Source organism: Saimiri boliviensis, chromosome 5, assembly GCF_048565385.1.
Source record: "Saimiri boliviensis isolate mSaiBol1 chromosome 5, mSaiBol1.pri, whole genome shotgun sequence".
In the NCBI taxonomy this organism is placed as follows: domain Eukaryota; kingdom Metazoa; phylum Chordata; class Mammalia; order Primates; family Cebidae; genus Saimiri; species Saimiri boliviensis.
The window spans coordinates 82,979,925-82,995,723 of NC_133453.1; the positions used below are offsets into that span (position 1 = coordinate 82,979,925).

The 15,799-nt window shown below is 44.6% G+C and overlaps 1 protein-coding gene across 4 annotated transcripts in view; it reads right to left on the reverse strand.

The window, feature by feature from the left end:
- Nucleotides 1-14,801, reverse strand: part of GPD2 (glycerol-3-phosphate dehydrogenase 2) — a 154,495-nt gene extending 139,694 nt beyond the window's left edge. The window contains exon 1 of one of the 4 annotated variants that reach the window (XM_003921966.4): nt 14,488-14,801. The gene's annotated coding sequence lies outside the window, so the exon portion shown is untranslated. Of the gene's footprint in view, nt 1-13,683; nt 13,949-14,047; nt 14,156-14,487 lie in introns of those variants that run through there. The other 3 variants (XM_074399666.1, XM_003921965.4, XM_074399665.1) reach the window with 3 other exon arrangements.
- Between the last annotated feature and the right edge of the window lie 998 nt (nt 14,802-15,799).

A 15,799-nucleotide genomic window follows, 5' to 3' on the forward strand; every position in this document is an offset into this window, starting at 1 on the left:
TGATGTGGGCAGCAAGAGGAAAGATGATGGTTTTTGTCAATAAAAAAAGAAATAGCATGGGTAAGAAGGAAGAAATGATGGGTCCTGACTCAACTGTGGGACATGCAAGTGGAAATGCCTGAGTTCAGTGAATAAGTCTGGCTAAGAATGTTGATTTGGGATTGACTGAAACCAAGGATATTGATGAACTTGGTGCAAAAAAGCATCAACCAAGAAAAGAGAGTGAACTAAAGATAGACCCTGGGAATCCCAGTATCTAGGCAAAAACCTGCAAAGAGATCCATAAGGAATACTCCAAGAGACACAGAAGCCTACTGAAAACTCAGTTTCACAGAGAAGAGAATGAGCAGAATCACAGAAATTTTAAGTAATACAGTCTCACTGATTTGCCAGTCAAGAGGACACTCATAATCATAACAAGAACAGATTTGGGCCGGGCTCACACCTGTAATTCCAGCACTTTGAGAGACCAAGGAGGGAGAACACTTAAGCCCAAGAGTTCAAGACCAGCCTGGGATACATGGCAAGGTTCCATCTCTATTAAAAAATTTAAAAATCAGTCAGGTATGATGGCCTGCACCTGGGGTCCCAGCTACTCAGGAGGCTGACGTAGGAGGTTCACTTGAGCCCAGGAGTTTGAGGCTGCCATGGACTATGACTGTGCTACTGCGCTCCAGCCTGAGTGACAGGGTAAGATCCTGTTTCGGTGGGGCATGGTGGTTCACGCCTGTAATCCCAGCACTTTGGGAGGCCGAGGCGGGTGGATCACGAGGTCAAGAGATCGAGACCATTCTGGTCAACATGGTGAAACCCCATCTCTACTAAAAATACAAAAATTAGCCGGGCATGGTGGTGCACGCCTGTAGTGCCAGCTACTCGAGAGGCTGAGGCAGGAGAATTGCTTGAACCCAGGAGGCGGAGGTTGCGGTGAGCCGAGATCACGCCATTGCACTCCAGCCTGGGTAACAAGAGCGAAACTCTGTCTCAAAAAAAAAAAAAAAAAAAAAACTTTCAGGAAAAAAAAAAAGAGAGAGAGAGGGAGAGGGAGAGAGAGAGACAGAGAGATTCATCTGAGATGGAAGACTGATTTCCAACACTTGTGGAGTGAATGGAAGGTGAAGAAGTGAAGAATAATGCACAAAAAGTACTTTAAGGAAGCACAGTTTGAAGAAAAGGAGAAAGAGAGCATGTAGCAAGAGGGGAGAATGCGGTACAGGGGCACTTGCTGATTATTGGTCCTGCTTGTTTTTGTAATGGAAGAATCTTGAGCATTCTTACAAATATTTGAAATGCATCCAAGCATTTCCACCACAAATAAATAAATACAATTCAGGTTAGGTACAGAAGAATTTCATAGACTAAGGCATCTGAAGGGAATAGGGAATCCAGAGTACGGGGAAATCATCAACTCTGGATAACCACCTCTGTGTCGAAAATTAATAACAGGGTTCATGGAATGAGATATTGAAACAATGTGGAAAGGAGAGAAATATTAAAATTTGACATGTTATTTCAATTCTCTCAGTATAACAGAATACAAGGGCTAGGCATGGTGGCTCATACCTGTAATCCCAGCACTTTGGGAGACTCAGGCGGGCGAATCACTTGAGGTCAGGAGTTTGAGTTCAAGACCAACATGGTGAAACCTCATCTCTACTAAAAATTAGCTAGACAAGGTGGCACATGCCTGTAATCCCAGCTCCTCTGGACGCTGGGGCAGAAGAATCACTTAAATCCAGGAGACAGAGGTTGCAGTGAGCCGGGATTGTGCCACTGCACTCCAGCCTAGGCAACAGAGCCAGACTCCAACCCCAAAAAAAAAAAATGAAAAGACACTGTGAAGCAAACAGCTAAATCTTTACCAAAAATGTATATTCTCTTCTTCCTGGACTCGCAGCTAGACTACATGTGCCAATCTCCCTTTCAGCTAAGTGTCACCACACAACATATTTCCAGCCAATGGTATATGAGCAGATCTAATGCATTCATTTCAAGATTATGTATTTAACGCTGGGTTTGGTGGCTCAGGCCTGTAATCCCAGCACTTGCCGATGTTGAAGCAGGTGGACTGACTGAGGTCAGGAATTTGAGACCAGCCTGGCCAACATGGAGAACCTCATTTCTACTAAAAATACAAAAATTAGCTGGGCATGGTAGCGCATGCCTGTAATCCCAGCTACTCAGGAGGCTGAGGCAGGAGAATCACTTGAGCCTGGGGGGTGGAGGTTGCAGTGAGCCGAGATCGCGCCACTGCACTCCAGCCTGGACAATAGAATGAGACTCTATCTCCAAGAAAAAAAAAAAAAAAATACATAGATTATGTGTTTAGAAACAAAGTAGATAGGCTTCTTGCCTTTCCCTTTCACCTTCCACTGGCTGGCTATAGTTGAAAAGAAAGCCCTAAGGAATTGCTGAATCATAAAATGGAAGAATCTAGAGTGCCTGAATCATTGAGAGGAAGTGATCCACCAACGAAGACCATGATACAAGCAAAAATTAAACTTGTGCTTGAGCTTGTATCTATTTTCAGATATTTCAGTTATGACAGTTGAGCCTACCCTAACCCCTCATAACCATCTTTTGATAAAGAAATGCAGCGGTGACATAAAAGACTCAGAGAAAATGCTGAAAGTTTAAAAGAAAACTACAGGAAGAAACAGAAAAAGGCACTGTGTAGAAAAAGGTAAAAGAACTGCCTAAGGCTGGAGAACATAAATTTTATACATATCCAATACACGCAATCATTTTCGTTTTCACAACAGCCATCACAAACCCAAGTACAGGAGTGGAAAAAGAAGACTGGTATGAAGTTGCAGGTTGCTTCTACATCCATTAAGACTAAGAAAACGTTAACAATGTCAGACGTTCCTAGAAGTCAAATCATTAGCAATATTATTACAGGCATGCTGCACTATGCATGCAACTGTTTAAACAAGTTCAGCATCACTGGTGAAAACTCGTGAACTACAAGGTCAAGTATCAGGAAGTGCATAAACGTTAAATGGCAAAGTTCAATGAGTTGGACAGTGGAATGCAACGTAGCAAAACTCAGGAAATACATTACAGAAATGGGACTTGGATGATCTCTTGATGCTACTGTTTTTAAAACAGTTTTTAAGGGAGTTTCTGCCACACCAGAAAATAGATGCATGGCTTTGAGTAAGTCCCTTAACTTCTCTGCCTGTTTGCTCACTGATATGACAGGGCTCACTGCTGACACATTTTAAAACGTACACAAAGTACTCAGCACAGTGCCTAGAAAATGGCAACTGCTTAATAAACACTTATCATTGCTCTTCATTATTAATAAGAAAAAGACCAGGTTAGGTTATTGCTTAACTTCTCCCTATTTTAAAATTCTGTGAATCTGGCCAGGCATAGGGGCTCATGCCTGTAATCCTAGCACTTTTGAGGAAAAGGCAGGAGGTTTACCTGAGACCAGAAATTCAAGACCAACCTGGGCAACATAGTGAGACACTGTGTCTAAAACAAACTTTTTTAATTAGCCAGGCATGGTGGCACACTCCTATCATCCTAGCTACTGAGGACGCTGAGGCAGAAGAATCACATGAGCTAAGAGTTCAAAGCTGCAGTGAGCTATGACTGTGCCACTGCACTCCTGCCTGGGCAGCAAAGCAAGAATCTGTCTTTAAAAAAATAATAATAAAGGCTGGGCGCGGTGGCTCACGCCTGTAATCCCAGCACTTTGGGAGGCCAAGGCAGGTGGATCACAAGGTCAAGAGATCAAGACCATCCTGGTCAACATGGTGAAACCCCGTCTCTACTAAAAATACAAAAAAATTTAGCTGGGCATGGTGGCACATGCCTGTAATCCCAGCTACTCAGGAGGCTGAGGCAGGAGAATTGCTTGAACCTAGGAGGTGGAGGTTGCGGTGAGCCGAGATCACACCATTGCACTCCAGCCTGGGTAACAAGAGCGAAACTCCGTCTCAAACAAACAAACAAAAATAATAATAATAATAAATAAATAAAATTATGTTAGCATACGTGTGTGTGTATTTGTTTTTGAGACAGTCTTGTTCTGTTGCCCATGCTGGAGTGCAGTAGTGCAGTCTCGGCTCACTGCAACCTCTACCTCCCAGGTTCAAGCGATTCTCATGCCTCAGCCTCCCAAGTAGCTGGGAATACAGGAGCGTACCACCACACCTGGCTAATTTTGGTATTTTCTGTAGAAACAGGGTTTTGCCATGTTGGCCAGGCTGGTCTCAGACTCCTGACCTCAAGCAATCCACCTGCCTCGGCCTCCCAAAGTGCTGGGATTATAGGCATGAGCCACTGCACCCTGCTGAATCTATTATTTTTTAGATAAGTATCCCAGCTACTTAATGATGGGTAGAGATGGGGGAAAAAGGTTAATACTAGCAAACAAAAGAAAAAAGTGAAAATATACTTGCTATGATAGATCCTATGAGCATAACCCTGAAGAGAGAGAAAAAGAATGTGGCAGCCTCTAGGTGTGAATGCTGTACCTGGAGAGGCTGAGAGCAAGGAAACCCCAGGCAATAAAAGGAAAAGCTAGGCAAACTCCAGGCAATATAAGGAAAAGCTAGGCCAGGGTGCAGATGCAAACAGAACCCAGTGGCCATGGCTGGCTTCCTTTCAGTCAGGACAAGAGAAATCAACATTTCATGCTCTCCATGGACTTCAAATTCATGCAGTCCAGCCACCTTATTTGACAGAGGAGAAAAGTGAAAGGCGCAGACACTGACCAAAGCCACACTTGAGTGGCTATTATGTGGCTGCAGGGATGCTCAGAAATAGGCACTGACCACCTCTGTCCTAGCCCACATAAATGGTCCCCAAAGCTTTGTCCCCATAAAATCCAACACCTTTGACAAGGGTGACAAGGTAATTTTTATAAGTTATCTGGTTATGAGTTCACTTTCCAGATTCTTTCTTAAGAGACTGGATTAGGCGGGTAAGTAGGGGAGAAGGGAGAAACTGGTGAAAAGAAAGAATCCCTGGGTGTCCTGAGTGAGGTGCTGAGGCCTCAGTGAACATTAAGTGACCTCCTTTGTAGATTCCTTCACTGATTTTCTTCAAGGATTCCTTTTATAATGTGACTTCATCCCTTTCTTCTCCTAAATAATGTCCTTTCCCACTCCTAAATATTTTAAGATATTCACCTATAATCCCAGCACTTTGGGAGGCCAAGGTGGGCAAATTACAAGGTTAAGAGTTCTATACCAGCCTGGCCCACATGGTGAAACCCTGTCTCTAAAATACGAGAAATTAGGTGGGTGTAGTGGCGGGCACTGGTAATCCTACCTACTCGGGAGGCTGAGGTTGCAGGGAGCTGAGATCGCACCACTGCTCTCCAGCCCAGGTGATAGGCTGCGTCTCGAAAAAGAAAAAAATTTTTAAATAAACATAAAAAGATTAAAACTGCCAAAGGTATAAGGAGAGAGATGCCTAAAAAATATAAAGTTTAGGCCGGGCGCGGTGGCTCAAGCCTGTAATCCCAGCACTTTGGGCGGCCGAGGTGGGTGGATCACGAGGTCAAAAGATCGAGACCATCCTGGTCAACATAGTGAAACCCCGTCTCTACTACAAATACAAAAAATTAGCTGGGCATGGTGGCGTGTGCCTGTAATCCCAGCTACTCAGGAGGCTGAGGCAGGAGAATTGCCTGAACCCAGGAGGCGGAGGTTGCGGTGAGCCGAGTCGCGCCATTGCACTCCAGCCTGGGTAACAAGAGTGAAACTCCGTCTCAAAAAAAAAAAAAAAAAAAAAAAATACATATATATATATATATATATATAAAGTTTAAAGTATCCAGTTGAATTGATTACCCGAAATACATCTGCCTGCGTGGTATCTGGTGTCCAATCACACCCAACACACTCCTAGAATGTATTGTTTTAATTAAGGGATGAGTGAATTACGGGGCAACCATTCATGAACAACTATTTACTAGGTATTACCCACATGGAAGGCACTTGGATTAGGCATGTGAAGTCTATAAAACTGTGTAAGATCCAGCATGATTCTCCATAGGAAAGGAAATGATGCATGTTTCCAAATAATTACAGTAGACAATTATAAGGGAATTATGAGTAACATAAAAAGAGTAGCTGAAGGGTTTAGAAAATATACAAGACATTTTTGACTGGGGCTGTGAGGGAAAATGCAGTAAAACTAGTAGCCCGTGGTCAGAGCACTCAAGGTTTATTAGGATTTCAAAAAGTGAAATAGAAGGAAGAACATTAGAATGGTGACAGCAGTAGGAATAATACATATTTGGGGAATTCCAATTATTCCAGTGTGACTTGATTATAGAGAAGATATGGACAGTAACTGGGCGTGGTGGTGTACGCCTGTAATCCCAGCTACTCAGGAGGCTGAGGCAAGGGAATTCCTTGAACCCAGGAGGCAGAGGTTGCAGTGAGCCAAGATTGTGCCACTGCACTCCAGCCTGGGAAACAGAGCAAAACTCCATCTCAAAAAAAAAGGCAATTAAAAAAAAAAAAAAGAACATAAGGACAGCACCTTAATATTGGGTTGAGAATGGAGGAGTCCATGAATTAATTCCAAGACAAATATTTGGAACTTGATCAAACAGGGCAGAGTAATCCACAGAAGAGTGAAGCAGAGAGAATAACAGGATCAAAGCAGTTTGGCCATTACCACAATAAAACAAAACATCTTTTTTATTTTTTTTAATTTTTTTTTAATAGAGACAGGGTTTCACCATGCTGGCCAGACAGGTCTCGAACTTCTGACTTCAGGTGATCCGCCCACCTTGGCCTCCCAAAGTGCTGGGATTACAGGCATGAGCCACCATGCCCAGCATTATTTTTATTTATTTATTTTTATTTTATTTTATTTTTTTTTTTTGAGACAGGGTCTTTCTCTGTTGCCCAAGCTGCAGTGCAGTGGTGCAGTCATGGCTCACTGCAGCCTTGGCCTCCTGGACTCAAGGGATCCTCCCACTGAAACCTCCTAAGTAGGAGGTACACGCCACCAGACATAGCTAATTTTTTACTTTTTGTAGAGACAGGGTCTCACATGTAGCCCAGGCTGGTCTCAAACTCCTAGGCTCAAGCGATCCTCCTACCGTGGCCTCCCAAAGTGCTAGGATTACAGGCATCAGCCCCCATACTTGGCCAATAACGTTTCTTTTATTCAGTTAAAATTTAAAGAAAACTTTTGAGAACCTAGTACTCTGAACTGTATTATTTTCGTCACCTTTGAAGTACACTTAGAAGCTTATTTTACGTTTTCTTGATATAATAATGACATGAAATCTTGACCAAAGTTTTCCAAATAAGTTTACCTTGAACATAAACTTCTGTCCACATAGGTGTATAGCTGTCTGAAGTTTCCACTTGCCTTGGTGCTCATCAGCAGATCTAAGTAACAAAGCTTTCTAAGAATGTCACCCTATTATTACCAAGAAATACTCAGAGGTTATCTCATTTGACAGTAGCAGCTTCTAGAAATCTTGATTTCAGAAAACAATTTCTCTGTTATAGTTTGTGGGGTTTGCTTTTCCCTCTATGTTAAAACCTGTTATAGAAGGACATATGTGGGCAATCAAATATGAGATTCCACAGAAGATATATTAGTATTCAAAAAATAATAAGGCTTGAAAAATCTAAATCAAACAATCCTTGTTCTAAAAGTACCCAGACTTTGACAGTGTCTCACTGATACACAGTACATGAGTAATTACTTCATTTTACCTGAATAATTAAAAGATGTTCCCAAATAATGTCTTTAAGTCTTATCAATACATATGTACAGAAAAAATGTTCCTCTAGTCACAATACTTCTGACACCAAATGTGTGGGTTTTCCACACCAAGAAACTCCGTAATTATCTAGGGACACCAACTGAATGTTCTACAATTTAATTCAGTTCTATCACAAATTGCCCAGAGTTTGTGCAGACGCCACAGGTTAAGGGCTCAGTCCCAAGACACTGTCCACCACTTCAGATGCCAGTCAAAAACAGTGGGTCCTAGGATATCCACACTTACGTAAGACTTAGCCAAAAATCAAGGGTTCCTACAATCCTATCCTCAGATAAGATAATCTGCTATAATGGCTCACAGAACTTTATATTGTTGTTTTTGTTTTTTTTTTTTAATGAGACAAGGTCTCACTCTGTCACTCAGGCTGGGGTGGGTGTAGTGGCACTAATACAGCTCATTGCAGCTTGACCTCCTGGCCCCAAGAGTTCCTCTTGCCTCAGCCTCCAGAGTAGCTAGGCCTACAGGTATGGACCACCATATCTGGCTAATTTTTATTATTTTTAGGGACAGGATCTCTCCATGTGGCACAGGCTCATCTCAAAAACCTGGGCTCAAGTGATCCTCCTGTCTTGGCCTCCCAAAGTGCTGGGATTACAGGTGTGAGCCACAAAAACAGGCCTACTTATGTTTACCAGTTTATTACAAAAGATATTATAAAAGATACACATCAACAGCTGGACGAAGAGGTATACAGGACAAGAACTGGGAGAAGGGGAGCCATCTCTGGGCATGCCTTCCTTTCAGCACCTCCATGCACTCACCAACTCAGAAGCTTTCCAGAATTTAAGGTTTCTATGAAGTCTCCATTATGTGGGCATGATTAAATCATTGTCCACTGGTGACTGACTGGAGGTCCAGCCCATCTCCCCTCCCCAGAGGTCTGGAGTGAAGCTGAAATTCTAACCATCTAATTATATAGTTGGTTCCTCTGCACCAGCTCCTATTCCCATCCTGAAGCTATCTAGGTGTCTACCAAGAGTCACGTGTCATCTCATCAGTATAGAAAAAGACACTCCTCATTCCAGAGATTCCAAGGGTCTTAGAAGTTCTTTAGTCAGGAACTGGGGACAAATATCTTTCTTATTATGTTACAACATATCACAATAAATTTTTAGTTGAGAAGGAGAGACATCTATTAACCAATTTTTCCCACTAATTTTGTGAACTAGTAGAACCAAAGCTTGACCTAAATAAATCAGAAATTGTGTTTTTGCCGCATAAATCAGAAATCTGGTTTTGAAAGACCATAAAATTCACAACTGAAAAACAGGAAATAAGAACACAGATAAGACATAGTTCAAGAAATATACAACCCAAAGACTAGTAAAAGCCTCTAATGAAAGATCAAAATCCTGGAACACAAGCAAAAGGAAAAAACAAAACAAAACACAAAACCACAGTCACATTCATGTCAGGACACGAATTAGAATTCTGGATGCATTCTGTCCACAGTCATTATCTAAACATCCTCAGGTATTTAAACCATCAACATCTCTTCCTTTCTTTTCCTTAAATGTTCCTGAGATCAATCCCTGGTCACATATTACAGGAAGAAGTCTATTCTAAAATTGTTCGAGATTTCTTGGCTTGCAGCCACATTGGCCCTTGTCTCTCTCACTTGGAGCTGAGTTTGATCATATCTTACTCTTACATTTCTTTCACATACCATGTCAACAATTCTAAAACAAAGAAATGTAAAACACACTTTATTAGTTTCTTCTTCCCCTAACATACCACTCTCAAGTTTTCTTATCTCAAAAATTTTGAGATGAAGTCTTACTCTGTCACCCAGGCTGGAGTGCAATGGTGTTCTGCAACCTCCACCTCCCAGATACAAGCGATTCTTCTGCCTCAGCCTCCTGAGTAGCTGGGACTACAGGTGCATGCCACCACACTTGGCAAATTTTTGTATTTTTAGTAGAAATGGGGTTTCACTATGTTGTCCAGGCTGGTCTCGAACTCCTGACCTCAAGAGCCACCTGCCACAGCCTCCCAAGTGCTGGGATTACAAGCATGAGCCACCCCCCAGGACTCTTATCTCAAAAATCTTAAGACTTGATGGACAGGGTGGGGGGGTGCGGGAATTAGCTGGGTGTGGTGACACACACCTGTAATCCCAGCTGCTCAGGAGGCTTTGAAGGAGAACTGCTTGAAGCCAGGAGGCGGAGATTGTAGTGAGCTGGAATAGTGCCACTGCACCCCAGCCTGAGTGACAGAGTGAGACTGTCTCTAAAAAATAAAAATATATAAATTTTAAAAAATTAAAAAAGGCTGGACGCAGTGGCTCAAGCCTGTAATCCCAGCACTTTGGGAGGCCGAGGCGGGTGGATCACAAGGTCAAGAGATCGAGACCAGCCTGGTCAACATGGTGAAACCCCGTCTCGACTAAAAATACAAAAAATTAGCTGGGCATGATGGCGCATGCCTGTAATCCCAGCTACTCAGGAGGCTGAGGCAGGAGAATTGCCTGAACCCAGGAGGAGGAGGTTGCAGTGAGCCGAGATCACACCATTGCACTCCAGCCTGGGTAACAAGAGTGAAACTCCATCTCAAAAAATAATAATAATAATTAAAAAATAATAAACTTGATGGAAGTATTTAATATTTTGATGTGCAACTAAAACCTACTTAATAATATCTACTTAGTTTAGTTCCAGTCAGTTCTTCTCTATCACCCAAAGTAACGATCTTCAATTTAGTGGGTTGAGAGGGGTCGTAACCCTGATGACTAATAATTTTCTCCTTATCCTCCAGGTAAAAAAAATATATAAAACATATCCCATTGTCAAAACTGAATAGAGTAACTGGCAGGCCATCTGATACTTTTTTTTTTTTTTTTTTTTTTTGAGACAGAGTCTCTTTCTGTCACCCAAGGTGGAGTGCAATGGCACATCTAGGCTCACTGCAACTTCCGCCTTCCAAGTTCAGGCAATTCTCTTGCTTCAGCCTCCCAAGTAGCTGGGATTACAGGCGCCCACCACCACACCTGCTAATTTTTGTATTTTTAGTAGAGACAAGGTTTCACCACGTTGGCCAGGCTAGTCTCCAATTCCTGCCCTCAGGTGATCTGCCTGCCAAACCACCACGCCCGTCCTTTTTTTTTTTTTTTTTTGAGACAGTCTTAAGCAATTCTCATGTTTCAGCCTCCTGAGTAGCTGAGACTACAGGCGTGTGCTACCACACCTGGCTAATTTTTTTATTTTTTGTAAAGATGGGGTTTCCACATTATCCAGGCTGCTCTCAAACTCCTGGGCTCAAGCGATCCACCTGCCTTGACCTCCCAAAGCAGTGCTGGGATCACAGGCGTGATCCACCATGCCTGGCCTATCTGACATATTTTTAAGCAAGTGTGTTAAAGGTGACAAGAATGAAGAGTTACAGTTTTAATGCCAATCCTGAGCTTTAACTTCACATAGTGACAAGATATTCATTTCTTGCACATGCAAAATTTTACTGAAGATTTCCCATATAATTTTCCACAGAAAGATCATTTTTGAAAGTACATGATTATGTTGGCTTTTTCATACAATGAAGTACACAATAGCAAACATTTCTGAACCAAAGATGATCTTTTCTATAGTCTTCCGGAAACTTTAAGTCTCTGTTACTGAAGTGACATTCCCTTCCCCAGAAAGCTGTCTCCAACTACTGGAGCCCATATTAACCTCTTCCTTCTTAACCACAACAGTTCTGGCCAACATCCTACACTGGACAAATGATTATACAAGGTCTTATGTTGGTCTCCGGTTGTTTTCCACATAGGTTTTACCTTGTTAAACAACTGTAAGCTCCTCAAAAGAGGATAACCATACTTTTTATCTAGCATTTATTACAACATAATGCTGCACAAAAGTACAGAAAATTTCATTTAAGAAGACCAGTGTTCATATATTTGATGTCTGGTCCTCTTTCTGAAGTTTCTGCACTTAGGATAGCCCCATGAGTCCAGGTGTTTCAACAGAAAGAATCAAGTTTTGGAAAACCTAAACAGAAACATCAATGCATTCAAAAAAATAAAACAGAGAAATTAGATAGCTATCTGAAAATTGCTTCCCTTCTCTAATAATCATAGCTACCACTAACTCCCCTCTCTTCTCCCCACCCCCAACACACTAAACTAACGGGAAAAAAAATGTCTGGATAATTCATACACAACATGCAAGAATTCCTTGCACAAATTTTCAAGCTAACTGTATTCTTTGCCCATATTTCCCTATTTGAATATAAGAAGAAAAAACATAGGATGGAAGCTAGTCGTTTGAAGTCTACTACCTGCCAGGTACATTGCTAGCAATTTTACACATTGTAGCATTTATTATCCATATTTTGCCAATGAGACCGTTGCGGCTGAGTTTAAATAGATTACCTAAGGCCAAAGTCTTTGGCTCTCCCATCCGCAACTACCCTCAGCTAGAGTTTGTTCCACAGTTCAGTCACTCATTGAGAAAATATTTATTGAGTGCATATTACAAGCTAGTCACCACTCTAGGCATTACAGTTTTGAAAGTATGCCAGACAGAACAAGCCCTACTACTCTCATAGAACTTACATGCTAGAGATGAAACACAATAATGAAACAGGATAATTTTAGAGTTACAATAATGTTTGCCAACATGAGTTATGCACAATAATTACCCAATCTTTCAAAATATCTACAATGAGATTAAATAGTTACAAAAAACTAAAGAGGGTGGTAACATTCACTAACAATTAGTAACACTGTGGCCCTTTTGTCAGTTCCTGAACCAAGCCATTGCATCTTTGAATAAATCGGGGGGGAAGGAAGCAGAGCTCCAAACCCGCTTAGAATTTCTTCATAAAGTGACTCTGTGAGCTATCAGAATAGACTGTTGGAATGAATCCAGTGTTGGTTATCAAACCCCAAACCCCATATTTAGCCATTTATTCACTAAAATATTGCTGCATTATTTGAAGAGTTGATGTGTAAAAGTCAAGGGAGTGTTGTCATTTATCATAATGCCCCTGTGAGAAACAGAAGGGGGTTTCAACATCCACATCACAAGGCTCCCCAGGCTGCACACGGTCTCCACTGGGCAATGCCATCCAGCTCTCATGTGATGGCCAGTAAGAACTGCAGGACTGGGACTGGAGTGGTCAGTAGCTACGAAGAAGTGCCTGGACTCAGTGTGACAGCTGCCAGCACCCTCCACGAGCCAAAAAGAAGCCTCACATCTCTTTAAACTTGGAGCACATGCATAATACTAACAGTTTTGTTTTAGCAATAAAGACTCCCTGCCACTTACTAACTTCCTTCCCTCACCTATTTATACAAGTTGACTAGCTGCTATTTCTATAGCTGCCTCCTATGATATTTATAATGTGTTGTGTGATTTGGGTTACCCATGTCACTAACACTTTGTGAGAATTTGTGTTTGTAAATTACTCTGGAACTCTTCTGGGAGTGAATATTCCACTGCACAAGGTGGAAGCCAGACTAGAGACCATCTGCTAAGAGCAGCACTTCATTCACCCAGCTACACCTTCCTGCCAAAGCACTCTTTGCAAATCTATTTTTGCTGGTAGAAGTTACTACGTGGGGAGTGGAGGCTGTTTTAAGTTATCAATGTGTACCTTCCATTTCCTCCTAGGACGGTCACATGCCAGCAGCTGAGTTTCTCAAAGAAGCCTCAGCCCCCCTCCAGACTCTTTGTCACTCTTGCTTCGTAAAGGGGCAACAATCCTCATCAGACTAGCCCCATCTACAAGCTAAAAGTTTGTAGAAACTTTCAATGGGGTACCAACCCTTGCCCCAAAAGTCCTGCCACTTTACTGTTTTACAAATGCCGCCTCCAAAATGTAAACAGCGAAACCCTAGAGAAGAGCGAGTCCATCTTCTGCTGGTGGAGAGAAATTCTAAATCTTTCCCATTTCCCGCCACCACCTACCGCCACACTGGAGTCCCAGAAGACTCGCCCGGGTCAGAAAGGGGCCACTCCCGCCTAGAGTCCTAGGAGCGGGGGAAGGGGTCTCCCAGGAAGCACACACCTGAGATAGATCCTCACGCGCGAGGGGGCAGTGGGCAGGAGCACCCAGTTCCTCCAGCCAGGGTGGAGTCGGCCTCCCCCCGGAATCAGAGCCTCGGCCCGTGTGCTCGCAGCGAGGCGCGCGGGGCTGTCACTAGGCGCGGGCTGGGCGGCTGTAACCCGAGCGCCCGGCGGCCGCGCCCCCGCCCTCCCTCTCCCCGACTTCCTCCTCCCCCTCCCGGAGGGCTGACCCCGGCGGCGAGGCCGCCACCGCCCGCCCGGATACCTCGGGCCCAGGCTCCTCCGGCCCAGCGGGGAAACGCGGAAGTGCGGGCGGGAACCCGGGCCGGGGTTGGCGGGGGCGTGGGAGGGAAAAGCGCCGCGAACCAGCGGGCGGCGAGCGAAGAGGTCTCCGCGGCCCGGTGAACGTGACTAGACGGGGACGCGGGTCCCGCCGCGGGCGGGGTGGGGTCGCGCCGCGCGGCGCGCACGCAGGGCCCCTCGCCCGGCTGCAGTTGCCGCGCTGCGCCTCGCGGGTGCGGGACTCCGGACCTCCGCCTCGCGCCGCCATCCGGCTGGCGGACGGGAAAGCCTGAGCTAGGCCCGGCTGGGGAAGACGGCGGCGGTGTCCGAGGTCCTGCGCCCGCCCCCGTGCGCACCGCCCTGGCCGTCTGCCTGCGGGAGGGGAGGCACTCGCCCGCCGGCACGCTGGCGGGGCTGGCTTACCTGACGACTTCTTGTCGTCCGCCCCCGAATCTGGCTTCCCCTACTCCGCACCTCCCGGCCGGCGGGGTTCCCCAGGCCTACAGACGGGTCCAGGAGGCGCGCGACCCCGCCGTCAGAGCCCAGAGCCCTGGCCCAGCTCCCCCGGCGCTCTCTGGAGGCGCGCCAGGCCTCCTGACCCCCCCGCCTGAATGTCAGCGCGAGGACCTGCAGGGAAGACCTAGCCCAAGCTCCAGGAGGTGGGGTGCTCGGCACAGGTTCCCCAGGCCCAGCCTCATACAGGTGGGGGGAGGCGGAGAACCCCTGCGGCTGACCAGCAGGCTTCCCACTTGCACCCCGCCCCCCCAAAACGACCCTGCCCACTGAGCATGCCCAGCTCATTTGTTGGAACTACCAGGGCTAGACAAGCCCAGGGGGACCTAAGGAAGGCAGAGTTGGGGCTCAAATGGACCCCACTTCTTTAAGAGCTTTTCTCCGAAGATCTCTGGGTGTTGTACATTTCTATCGTGGTATTGGAAAATATCCAGGAGACGGTCGGAAAGGCCTTCCAAAAAGAAGGAAGAAAATTAGTGTGAACCAAAATCGCAGTGGTATTTTTTTAAATAAAAGTATTAAGTCACTTATTTAATGCCCTCAAATACCGCAGAATTCTTATAATTGACCCAGAAGAATACATATATTAAATCCCAAACTCAGTAACTTCAGGGAACCATTTATAGTCCACAGTGGACCAATGATTCTCAGCCTTGGACACGTTAAAATTGGGGTGGGGGAGGCGGGGGGAGGGGGGGATGGAATACCAGATTTCCATCCCCAAGCCCAACGAGTCCATCTGGACGTGGGATCTGCAGATGCTTGTCTTTTAAAACTGGCTCTGAAAGTGTAGTCACTGGAGCCCGCAGCATCAGCATCACCTGAGAACTTGACAGAAACTGTACTCCAGTGACCTGATTCATAGACTCCAGGGCTGGGGCTGAGCTGGCCAGATTTAACAAGCCCTTCAGGTAATTTCGATGCACACTAAAGTTTGAGCACCATGGTTTGAAAGCTCCTTGCAGGTGAATCTAACGAGCAACCAGAGAAAAGAAATTGCAATTGAGAAAAGAAAAATAGCTCAGAGCATTTGAGCAATGTGAGGTACGTAAATTATCAGGCCCAGACAGACTTGAGTATGGGACTTAAGTTGCACCCCCACACTTATGCCCAGGGACAATTGTTTAAAGGTATTTTGTTCATGAGTGACTGTCCCACCTTTCTTCATGTTCCTGGAATTTGTGATACAAAGAACAATCTATAGGCAATCAATAGTTTATGT